This window comes from Otolemur garnettii, unplaced genomic scaffold, assembly GCF_000181295.1.
Source record: "Otolemur garnettii isolate 467f Iridium unplaced genomic scaffold, OtoGar3 scaffold00005, whole genome shotgun sequence".
NCBI classification, from domain to species: Eukaryota; Metazoa; Chordata; class Mammalia; order Primates; family Galagidae; genus Otolemur; species Otolemur garnettii.
This window is the reverse complement of record NW_003852400.1, coordinates 4009173-4021681: the sequence shown is the minus strand read 5'-3', so window position 1 is coordinate 4021681 and position 12509 is coordinate 4009173. Positions and strand designations below refer to the sequence as shown.

Sequence of the window (12509 nt, the reverse complement as noted above, 5' to 3'; positions counted from 1 at the left end):
TGCTTCAGAAAAGAATAGCCAGGTTTATAGAATAATGCTCAACAGTTTATGAAATGGGTCTTTTCTTCTGGTTGATTCAGTTAAATGTGGATGTCTGATCCCTTCTGTCTAGGACTTCATTAAAGAAAGCATCATATCTACTCAGTGATATGTCAGGAACACTTCAGTAAAAGTTTTGATGGGAAGGAAGGCTTAAAGAGGCCAGAGTAAAGTTGAGGAATCATCTCTGTGTGATACTGCTGTGTTTGTCATCTTCTCCATTGGCTTGTATGACCATGGTTTCTTCCATCTTGTTCTAAAGGACTAAATTAGCACCCAGTTCATCTGTATCAAACCAGACAGGTCCAGTAAAGCAGCAGAGAGCTACATTGATGAAACATTTCAATTTCTCCATTGAAATTCTTTCATATGAGACTCTGAGAACACATAAACAGCTCTACTGTGCAGGCATATCAGCCCCTCATACAATAGAGTCTATATAAAATCAGACCAAGATTTCTAAGCCTTATATAAAACTTAATCAGACCAACATGCTTCTGAGAAGTAGTACAAGGTTTATATTGTCCTACAGAGTAGCCTTTATTGTTTGGTATTACAGGTACGTATAAACACTTGCTCAACACTGACACTTCCAAAGTCGGATTTCTGGAGGAAAGACTAATCAGTGATCGTTTATGTTGTGTGTGTGAACATGGTTTCACTGAACAGTAGTTTAATAGCTTGCAGGTATGCGGCAATAACCAAAACTAAATGTCATCGATATTACTTCTGTAGGTCCTGAGGGAAGAGAGATTGGGTTTAACAAAAATATAAGAAAAATTTGTGATTTTGAAATTTATTGTGTATGAATGAGTGCTTTGTATTTGCATGGGTGCATTGATACAACTTTTTGCTTATTAAGACATTCTTTTCCACATTAAATTTTTTTTCTGATAAAACCACTGAGATGTTCTATAGTAGCCAAAGTGGTGATGCTGTGGGACAGGCAAAGGTAGTGCTAGCTCAGAATTTTGGAAGAATTTTTAACCCGATAGTGCCTTCCAGTGTCATGGAAGAAGGCAATGGCATATCTCAAGCCTTGCTTCAAAAGAGTAAAGTATTCATAATTCTGATATATTACAGATTACATTATTATCCCTGTATATCACTGTATACACTGCAATGTCTTATACAATCTTCTTCTGGTTTTATGTTCTACCAATTATCGTATCAACCTACACCCTATAATAAGTAGCAGGGGCATTATACAGAGACTAAGGGTGCAATGTGGCAAATGTTCCCAGTTCAAAGTCTTTCCTGAGTGGTCACTTTCCTGTCATGATCATGTCTTCTTTTTCCTGCTATTGTAATTAATCCAGCCACACACTTCCCTATTTATCCGGAAAAGCTACCATGTAGACTCAGGTTTTCTGTGTTTCATTGCAGCAAGGATATTGCTTAGATCCATGAGTACCTCCAAAAACCACCCTAATGGATAAAACAAAAATCACTGCTACATTAATTCTAAAATATATCAAAGAAAGGGGAAAAACTCAGTTCTAATTGTTGAACTGTGCTCCACTCAGAGTCTTCAGATGAAAGGGAATGTAAGATGGTACTGAGCCATAAATTAATCATCACAAAGGTTGCTATTCAAAGAGAAAACAAGGGGGCAGTGCACAGATAAAAGTCTCCACCTCTCCCAACTGCTCCCTCCTAGGACACATTTCCAGTGAACTCACCGGAATCTTCCTCTCCTGTCCCCCTCCAAAGCCTCCCAGAACTTTCTTAAGTCTTTCCTTTCTGGGAATGCAAAGATCATTTGAAAGCGGTCTCAACTGAAATTTATCATAAATTGTGAAATGGGAAAATTAAAATAAAAGAATTTTTTAACATACTTTCAATAGACGAAAGACAGTGACTTTGAAGACACAAGTGTTGTCTTAGAGGGAACCTCTGTAAGAAAGTTAATCACCTGTGGTGCTCCATCAAAGTGCCAGAATATTTTTTCATGCCAAAAAAATCAAGCCCCACTGAAAAACAAAGAGAAGTGAAACCTTGTTAAAGATCCAACTAACTTTAGACAGGAGTTGGCTCAAGCAAAGAAAACTCCACTTCCTGCTCTGAATTTGGGCACACAGCAGGCTGCGTGCCATTCCTGGCCATGGGGGTGAGAATGATGGGGAGGTATTGTTTGGGAGTTCAGCAGCATGACTTCTAAATGAGCCAACAACACTAGCCATTTAACCTTAATATGCTCCTTAATTGCATATTTTAACACACTGAACTGTGAAGTCAATTTAATTATGTAAAATTAAAGTTTCATCCTGTTAAAAAGGGTTTGAAATGAAAGCTTCATTTTCAATTTCTTTCATTAATTGTGAAAGGATAAATAATTACATTTTCCAGAGCTCCTATGCCACAAATATCTCTTTCCTTGTCAGACACCATTCATAAAGAGGTCTGTTTCTGCATTTGTGTATATGGTCTTTGGAAGTGCTTATCAGATAATTGGGTCCTCTCAAGAACAGTTTTAAAGTCACTTTGTCTTCTAGCACTTAAACTGCAAATGAGAAAATGTGATTATCCATCAAGAGGTGACTCCAGTTACCATTTATTTATTAAGTGGTTTAAGCTCTTTTTAATGCTATAGTAGTGGGAGTAAAAATAAATTCATTTTACTTAAATAACTAATTGAGAAATCCTTCAAAAATTTGATGTGATGTATCACAACATGCCATGGCCACATGGTGAGTGGCAGTGTGGCATAGTGGAGAGAGTGTGCACTTGGAAGAGAGCTGCCCAGTTCCAGTACCGTCCCTGACAGCAGCTCAGGAGCCTTGGACTGGTCTCTTAACAGTTCCAGAATTAAGCTTGCTGGTCTATATCATACAGGACTTATCCAAATGGCCTCTGAGGTTCCCTTCAGCTCTACAGTACTCCAGGGGACATCTTTAGAGGGGTCCTTTAAAATGAAGACCTGAGAGCAGTAAGAGCTCCTGCCTTCAGAGTAGTGAACACATTAAGTACTCATTTAAGGGCTTGTTGGCTGGGAGGGGTGACTAAAAGGGAAAGACGAAGGTCAAACAGAAGGGCTCCAGGATGCCTCACATGCTTTCTGCCTCAGATGACCAGCACTGTCTGAGTTCCATGGGTGGAATGGGTGGGAGTTAAGAACTCTGGCGCATGGCGGGGGCACCTCTTTGTCTCATTAAATTCTTATACGATGTGGTGACCATGTGAGCACCATGATAGTGGACAGAACCCCAGATCACAGACAGAAAACTTTGCTGCTGGTCTCAACTCAAGCAGTTATTGGTTCTGTGGTTTTGGGCCAGCCCTGAACATCTCAAAGCCTCAGCTTCACCTTCTTTAAAATTGGGAAAATTAGGGTGTGTGTGGTGACTCTCACCTGTAACCCTAGCATTTGGGGAGATTAAGGTGGGAGGATAACTTGAGGCCAAGATTTTGAGACCAGCCAAGGTAACATAGAGAGACCTTGTCTCTATGAAACATAGGTGCATACCTGTAGTCTCAGCTACTGAGAAGTCTAAGGCAGGCAGCAAGTCCCTTGAGCCTGGAGTTGTAATGAACTGTGATGATGCCACTACACTCCAGCCTGGGCAACAGAAGGAGACCCTGTCTCCAAAACACAAAAAAGGGGGGATGGGGGAATGATACAGGTATTTGTTGATGGACTGGAGTCAAGCGTCTGAATTCAGATATTCTCTAAGTTACCTCTGGGTGTGGAAGGTAAACAAGAGGAGATAATCTCTAGCAACACATCCAAGGAAAGTTCTCTTCCCCCAGCCGCATCTTTAGGTGCACGCTCCCTTTGCTGCCCGCCCACAGGGGGCTTTCTTCCCTGCTCCTGGGGGGAGGGAGGAGGAGGAGTGGCAGCACTGACAGTGTGGGTGTCTCCAGATGCTCAGCAGGCCACAGGAAAGCACCCCCTCCAGGAACAGCAAGAGTAACCACCACAGACAAACAACTATTTCTAAATAAATCAACAGCTTAAAGCAGGAGGAGTAGCAATATGTGGATGTTACAAAGAGGCACGTTTCAACTTAACCAAAACTTCCTAAGGTTGAAACTGTGTAACAATGGAACAAGCTCATCATGAGATAGACACTAGAATAACAGGCTCATTTGTTCAATCGATAATTCACTTAGTCAACACATAATTATTGAGTGCCTTCTGCATACATCAGGCATTATTGTGGGTGCTGGGGATACAGTAATAAACAAAAGAGACAAAAATCTCTGCTCTTGACTTTGCTGGGAAGACAGACAGTTAACAAGAAAGGGAAATGTATACAGCGGGTTAGATGGAATCTAGGTGTGTGTGAACTTATAGACAGCCTGGCCACAGAACACCTCACTGCAAAAGTGACATTTGGTAACACCTGAGAGAGGTGAGGGGAGGAGCCACGTGGTTTGGGGAAAGAACATTTCTGAAAGAGGTAACGGCAAAAGCAAAGGCCCTGCCAGCAATGAGACTGTCCCTGGTACGTCTAAGGAGCAGTGACGAAGCCAGGGTGCCTGGAGCAGAGGGAACGAGGGGACAGATAACCAAGAGAAGGTTAGGGTGGCAAGGATGGTCTCAGGGATTGTGGTAAAGGACCTTGGCCTTTGACTTGAGCAAGATCATGTGGAGTCACTAAAGGAGCTTGAGCCGAGGAACAGCTGACTTAACCTTTCATTAATGTGCCCTGTGTGCCCAAAGAGGGAGCTCAATCTCCAGGGATACCCTAAAAATTGGGATTTTCCTTTCATCCTTCCCCAGTTAGTAGACTTCCCATCAGAAATAGTTCAGGAACCCAAGGACAAAGGCAGTGCCGACTTTCCGTGTCTGTCACATGCTCCATCGTTGCCCACTCCACTTCAGTAGCCAAAATGATCTTTTTTCATTTTTCATTTTTCAATGATCTTTTTAGTCCCTGAGATGAGAACTGCAGAGTCAAGGATCTCCAGGTAAATATCAAACTGGAAAGAAGGGAAGCAGGCTGGCAGATAGGCAGCAAGGGGGAGAGTTTTTCAAAAAGGAGTAGGATAGAAACTTTATACGGCAAAGTCCTGATGTCCAAGATCTGGTTCTACCAGTAAGAAGTACAATCAGCTTTGCAGCACAACTTTGAATGAAGCCTTTCAGTTAGGTCACAACTTACCAGCTTCACCCTCACCCCTCCTTCTCCCTTTGAGCAGTAGGGTCCTGTGACCTGAAAACAGTGAGTATTACTGAGCTTTATGAGACGCAAAGTTTATGGGGTTTATTTCTTATTTCTAAGTTACTGATCTGTGGCCCCTTCTTTTTTCTTTTATAAGACTGGGTGTGATATCAGATCTATACACACTGGGTGGCTTCAGTAGGTATCTCAGTGTATAAGGTTAATTAGTGATCAATTTTCTGTTTCTAAATTTGTTATTTTGATTTTAACATGTAATAGAAACTCTTTAAAAAGTGCTGCTTTTATTTCAGGACAAATCTATTATTTCTAGCCATTTTATCTATGCCATTATTTAAACTTTAGACCACAAATAAACCGCCTGTAGTTTTTTTCTCCTCACAAATGCACCAAAAGTCTATATAAATTTATTTTCTTCCTGCTGAATCTACTTTGTTCCCCAACAAGAGCCTCTTTCATATACCCCGGATCCTCTAGTTCTTTTCTACGCTCTGGAGAAGAACAGATAGTAACTGATTTCCATGTGCCGGGGGGGGGGGGGGGAGAGAAGAGCAGGTTTTAAGGGAAATATTGGTGTCCTTGAATCTCAGCTTCCCCACTCATAATTGTTTTTGTAATGTACCTAAAAAAAGGTTGGTAGAATAGGTGACTACATTCCTGCTGTATGCTGAGTGATTCCACTGCCTGTCACTTCACTTGCTCCTGGCAAGGGAGACACATAGTTGTTCTTAACACCTGGCAAGTGTTAAGCCAGTGTAATAGCACTGTGCCAGCTGAAGTACTGTGGAGACACATAAATGCCGAGCTGCTGGCAGAAATGAGAGTTGTGGTCATGCTTCACAAAATAGGACCTCAAAAAAAAAACCTATACATTTCATTTTTGACTCTTAAGATTCCTTAATTTAAAAGTATATGTATTAAGGATATACAAGTGTTTTTGTTACACAGAATCTCTAACAATACTTAAGTCAAGAGCTTTGGTGTGCCCATCTCCAGAGTAGTGTTCACTGTACCCAATAGGTTAATTTTTACCCCACACCCTCCTTCCTGCCCTCCCCTCTTCCTGGTTTCTCATTCCTTTACATCACTTTAAGCCCATGTGTACCCATCTGCTAACTCCCACGTATTAGCGAGACATACGGCGTTTAGGTTTTCACTCCTGAGATACTTCACTTAGGATAATGGTCTCCAATTTTAGCCAAGTTGCTTCAGATGGTATTATTTCATTCCTTTTTACGACTGAGTTATACTCCATGGAATACATAAACCACATTTTCTTTATCCACTTGTGAATTGAAAGGCACTGTGGTTGACCGCACATCTTTGTGATTGTGAATTGTGCTGTGATAAACCTTCGAGTGCAGGTGTCTTCTGATGAAATGACTTCTTTTCCTTTGGACAGACACCCAACAGGGGATTACTGGATGGAATTAGGTAGGTCTACATTTATTTCTTTGGGGAATCTCCATACTTATGTTTTCCATAGAGGTTGCACTCATTTGCAGCCCTATCAACAGTGTTCCTTTCTCTCTGCCCCATGCCAGCATCTATTGTTTTCTGACTTATTAATAATGGCCATTCTGACAGGAATGAGGCAGTATCTCAGTGTGATTTTGGTTTGCATATCCCTCTTGATTAGTGATGATTAGTAATTTTGTTGTTGTTGTTGTTCACTCTCTCATTAGAATTCACTCCTTAACTCCCCTTTTGGCTTTTGCATCCATAATTCCATTGACACTCTCCTCTATTTGTCATGACAAAAACAGTCAAAGCTGCCCAGTATGGTGACTCATGTCTGTAATCCCACCAACTCAGGAGGCTGAGGCAAGAGGACCCCATGAGCCTAAGACTTCAAGTCCAACCTAGGCAGATGGTGAGTATTTTCCATATGTTTGCTAGCCATTTGCCTACCTTCTTTCAAAAAACTTCTGTTCAAATCTTCTGCCCACTGGTTAATGGGTTTGTTTTTTACTTGCTGATTTATTTGAGTTCTTTGTAGATTCTAGATATCAGTTCTTTGACAGATGTATAGTTTGTGAAAATTTTCTCCCAGTCTGTAGGATGTCTGTTTATTCTGTTGATTATTTATTTTGCTGTGCAGAAGCTTTTTAATTTAATTAAGTCCCATTTATTTATTTTCATTGTTGCTATCTTTGCCTTTGGGTCTTAGTCATAAATTCTTCATCGAGGCTGATGTTTAAAAGAATTTTCCATACATATTCTTCTAGAATATTTTCTGTTTCATACCGGACATTTAAGTTTTTAAGCCATCTTTAATTAATTTTGTGAATGGTGAGAGATAGAGGTCCTGTTTCATTCTTCTGCATCTAGGTTACCAATTTTCCCAGCACCATCTATTGAATAGGGTTTCCTTTCCCCAGGGTAGGTTGTTGTCTGTGGTAGATGGTTTTATTTCTGGATTCTCCAGTCTATTCCATTGGTCTATTAACTCTACTTCTATAGCAGTACTGTGCTGTTTTGGTTACTACAGCCTCGAAGTATAATTTGAAGTCAAGGAACATAATGCCTCCAGATTTGTTCTTTTTACTTAAGATAGCATTGGCTGTTGGACTGTTTTTGGTTCCATATGAAGCTTACGATAATTTTATCTACATGTCTGTGAAATACAATACTCATATTTTGCTGGGGATCATGTTAAGTCATTTTGGGAAATATGGACATTTTGATGAAGTTGATTCTACCAATCCATGAGCAGGGGATGTGTTTCCTTTTGTTTGTGCCATCTGTGATTTCTTTTTTTTTTTTTTTTTTTTTTAATTTTTGACTGGGGCTGGGTTTGAACCTGCCACCTCTGGTACATGGGGCCAGCGCCCTACTCCTTTGAGCCACAGGTGCTGCCCATCGTCTGTGATTTCTTTCACCAATGTTTTGTAGTTCTCCTAGTAGAGGTATTTCACCTTCTTTGTTGAGTATATTCCTTTGTATTTTATTTTCTCTATAGCTATTGTGAATGGTACTGAGTCCTTTATTTGACTCTGATATTGATTTTTGTAACCTGGGACTTTGCTGAATTTATTTATCAATTCCAGGAGTCTCTTGGTGGTGTCTTTATGGTTTTCTAGATATAAGATCATATTGTCTCCTAACAGGGATAGTTTGACCTCCTCTTTCCTGATCTGAAGGCCATTTACTTTCTTCTTTTACCTGATTGCTCTGGCCAGGACTTCCAATACTATGCTGAATAGACATGGTGACTGTGGGCTTTCATTTATTAGGGGCAATGCTTTCAATGTTTCCCCATTCAGTATGATGTGGGCTGTGCATTTGTCGTATATGGCTTTTATAATTCTGAGATATGTTCCTTCTGTGCCTAGTTTGTTGAAGGCTTTTATCATGAAAGGTGCTGGATTTTATTGACTGCTTTTTCTGCAGCTGTTGAGATGATCTTGTGATCTTTGTTTTTCTTTCTGTTTATGTGGTGAATCACATTTATTTATTTGCATATGTTAAACCATCCTTGCATTCTTGGGATCATGGTGGATTATCTTTTTGATGTGCTGCTGAATTCAGTTTGCTAGTATTTTGTTGGGGATTTTTGCATCTGTGTTCACAGGAATATTGGTCTGTAGTTTTCTTTGTTGTGTCCTTTGCTGGCTCTGGTATCAGGGCGATACTGGCTTCATGGAAGGAACTAGGGAAGAGTCCCTCCTTCTCAATGTTATGGAATAGTTTCTGTGGGCTGGGCACCAGTTCTTCTTTGTAGGTCTGGTAGAAATTGGCTATGAATCGTGTGTCTCGGGGCTTTTACTGGTTAGGAGACTTTTCATTACTGCTTCCAACTTGCTGTTCAGTATCGGTCTGTTCAGGATTTCTGTCTCTTCCTGATTCAGACATCAGAGTTTGTGTGTTTCCAAGAATTTATCCATTTCCTATAGATTTTCTAGTTTGTTTGCTTAGAGGTTTTCTTTTTTTTTCTTTCTTTTTTTTTTTGCAGTTTTGGCCAAGGCTGGGCTTGTACCTGCCACCCCGGTATATGGGCTGGTGCCCTACTCCTTGAGCCACTGGCACAGCTGCTTAGAGGTTTTTATAGTAGTCACAGACGATACTTTGTTACTCTCTTTTTTTAGAGACAGAGTCTCACTTTGTTGCCCTCATTAGAGGGCTATGGCATCACAGCTCACAGCAACCTCCAGGTCTTGGGCTCAAGCAATTCTCTTGCCTCAGCCTCCCGAATAACTGGGCCTACAGGCACCCGCCACAATGCCCGACTTTTTTTGTTGTTGTTGTAGTTTGGCTGGTACCGGGTTTGAACCTGCCACCCTCAGTATATGTGCCCTACTCACTGAGCCACAGGCACCACCCTATAGTAAATCTGGGCTAACTTTTCTATTTTTGGTAGAGACAGAGTCTTGCTCTTGCTCAGGCTGGTCTTGAACTCCTGAGCTACAGGGATCCACCCACCTCAGTTATTCAGAGTGCTAGGATTACAGAATTATAGGCTTGAGCCACTGCGCTGGGCCCTTGTTACTCTTAAAATTCTTGAGAACAAAGATTGGATTATGTCTTATTTATCTGTTATCACCAGTGTTATAGTTTCCAGAATGTGGAAATGCTTAATAAATTTTATCACTTGTTATTATTTTTATTAAGTCAATTTAATAAAACATGTTGTGTAAAATTTAATTAATTTTCTCACTTAACATTTCTCCTATCCATGAAGCACTTTGTCCCTTACTTCATTGATTGCAAAAGAAATAAATTTGCCTGCATATAGACTGACAGAGATACATATTTTAAATAAATCAAGGAATACTCTATTAGAACAATATTGCAATGATGCCACTTTACGTAAGTTACCCAACCCTATAGACCTTATTTCAACAGCCACAAAAATGTACCATGCACTTACTGTGTGTCAAGCAATAGGTGAAACTATGGCATTCAATTGAATTCAACAAACATTTCTTACATTCCTAATACATAGCAAGTCTAGTGATAGGCATTCAATTGAATTCAACAAACATTTCTTACATTCCTAATACATAGCAAGTCTAGTGATAGGCCCTGGAGGTTCAAAACTGAATGGGACAGGATTTGCCCTAAGTGTGGATGGGGGAGGGGGTGTTGAGTGTTATAGGTGCTTGATTATATTTCTGAGATCCAATCTTCCTCTGATATCAATGGCTTCACGAGGGCCTTATTGGTGCTACTTCTGTATAAAATGAGTGAATGCCCTTCCCTCACAGCCAACCTACTTCACCAGTGAAAGGTGACGCTATAATAAGCAGAGACTGCTTTCTAAGGGCAGTTGAACATACAGAGTCTCATCTGCTGGGAGGCTTTGTAAAAGATCAGCTGTGGGAAAACATCGTTGAGTCTACTAGTACTATGTAAAACAAAGGAGAACACAACTATGAAGAGATGAAAATACAATACAGTACACTGGGTATGTGGAGTAGGGACAAGTAAGAAAGGTAGGACGGTGGGGAATCTTCTCTCATTGCTCAAATCATGTCTATTTAAAATCTCAATGCCAGAAATTTGACTGGAGAGAAATTACAACTGCCAACATGATCACTCTTGTACCATGGCTTTACAGTCGGCCAGCTGATATTTGACAAATGCTATATTTATGAATTTCATTGACTTTTTCATCTTCCTTTACTATACTCATTATCGGGGCCTTGAATTTGGTGGGAAGAAAAATCAGTTTGGGCCAAATAGATATCCTCTCCCTAACTTAACTTGACCACATCACCTTTGGTGATGTGCCTAGAATAATCAGGAAGTGAAATGAGAATTCTGGCAACTGTCATACAGCACTGTCTGCAAGCCGATGTACTGTCAAAGCCCACAAAAGCAAGAATGAAGATACTGTCAAAAGATCTGGGGGGCAGAATTCAGCCTGGGAGAGAGGCAGCTGTGGTATTAGTGTCAGCCAATCCAACATAGGTTCTGACAGAGTCACTAGACAGTTAGCTTGCCAGAGAAACCCAGGCAGGTGAGGCCGCAGCTCTCACTGAAAGGTATGTCCTGACCCAGAGCCATCATAAGGGGCAAGCTCTACAAAGAAAGCCTAAAGTAACTGTCCTTGCCCTGGAGAAGGTGACAAGCCCAGAAAAAGTTACATGAGCAAACTCTTATCTACTGGCCTGAGAGTTCCTCTGCAGAAACTGGCCTTCTAATGCCAACGTACAAAATGAACCAGATGTTCTATGACTGTCCAGCTGGGAGAAATGCAGCTGATAGTCTTTCCTGACCTTACTTAATGGGACCAAAGATGCTATGTAGATGGGTACATAGTAGGAGATAAAGCTGTATTGAAGTCCTTTTCTCAGGAAGGTTTTCTACAAGCCTGAGCAGCTGTACTGTTTTTGATTAGCCTCAGGGGAAATGTCTTAGTGGTATGCTTAATAACTCAGAGTTTATAATAACTGAGGGGTGATAAACCAACTATCTTCTCTCATCTCTACTGAGGACCAAGTTTAAGGAATGTTGAAATGCAATGAGCAAGAAAGCCCCCAGTTCTTTACAGTCACCTGGGGAACTTTCAAATCTATTCCAGGGCTTGGGCCTCATCCCAGATGCTCTAGTTCAGTTGGTGTAAAGTACATCCAGGTACTAAAAACTCCCAAGGAGGTTTTGATGTACAACCAGGTCAAGAACCAATGGAGTCACCCAATTCTCTTGCTTTACAGATGAGGAAGCTAAGGGCACAGAAAGGGGAAATAAAGAACATCTCACCAGTTAGATTTATACCTAACAATCAATAGGTAACCTGTGATGCATAGTTACGCTTCACTCAATAATAAGACAAATAATCACCCCTGTGATATAGTTTTATTGCTGCCTTTTTTAGAAACAGAGTTCTCTGCCAGCCTTGGGATTTGTGCTACCTGCTACCTCTATGAATCAAGGCAAACCTAAGTGTCCTCATCTAAGGATTTTTTTTTTTTTAAAGAAAAGGGTAGACTTTAATCTTTATTTACAGGACACTGCAAGATTTGAAATTCCACATAGAAATAAGAAACCCTTTCAGAGGATAGGCTCCATACAGTATGTACGTATAGTTTGGAACTGTTCAAGTAAAGTTTGGTTGTAAAAAGTGCTACAATAACAAACTACATTTGAAAAGAGTTCGTAGTAGAGAAATAGTAAGACAAACTAATACCAAACTCAGTACACAACAACTTTGTGCCTCAGCTATACAATCTAAAAGCTAAAAGTCCCAGGAGTCCCATCCTGAACTTGGAATGTATCACCTTCAGAGGTAGTTTCTGGGACTACATTTTGATCCTCCTCTTCCTCTACAGAGAAATACTTCTCAATCAAGTTTAATGAAGCCTTGTACACAGACTCATTTTCATGGTTTTGTAGAGCTTC

General features: G+C 40.5%; 1 protein-coding gene and 1 pseudogene across 2 annotated transcripts in view; one reads left to right on the top strand and one right to left on the bottom strand.

Annotated features, from left to right (window-relative positions):
- LHFPL3 (LHFPL tetraspan subfamily member 3) overlaps nt 1-12509 on the top strand; it is a 509453-nt gene that overhangs the window by 339480 nt on the left and 157464 nt on the right. The window lies entirely within an intron of this gene.
- The window catches only part of LOC105887893, a 9037-nt pseudogene continuing 1421 nt past the window's right edge, over nt 4894-12509 (bottom strand).